This window comes from Nestor notabilis, unplaced genomic scaffold (assembly GCF_000696875.1).
Source record: "Nestor notabilis isolate BGI_N333 unplaced genomic scaffold, ASM69687v1 scaffold23273, whole genome shotgun sequence".
Lineage (NCBI taxonomy): Eukaryota > Metazoa > Chordata > Aves > Psittaciformes > Psittacidae > Nestor > Nestor notabilis.
In genome coordinates, this window is record NW_009921960.1 from 21413 (window position 1) to 21616 (window position 204).

Sequence of the window (204 nt, forward strand, 5' to 3'; positions counted from 1 at the left end):
CCCAGGGCAGAGGTTGGAACTGGAGCAGCTTTAAGCTCCCTCCCACCCAAACCCCTCCATGGTTGTGATTTAATTCCATTAGAGGCTTCCTTCCCTGCAGCCCTGACACCCTGGAGGTTTCACATCAAGGAAGGCTCCAAGGAAGGCTGAGCAGTGCAAGGGAAGGATTTCACTTCTGCTGTTGAAGGCTAATCAAAAAGAAAA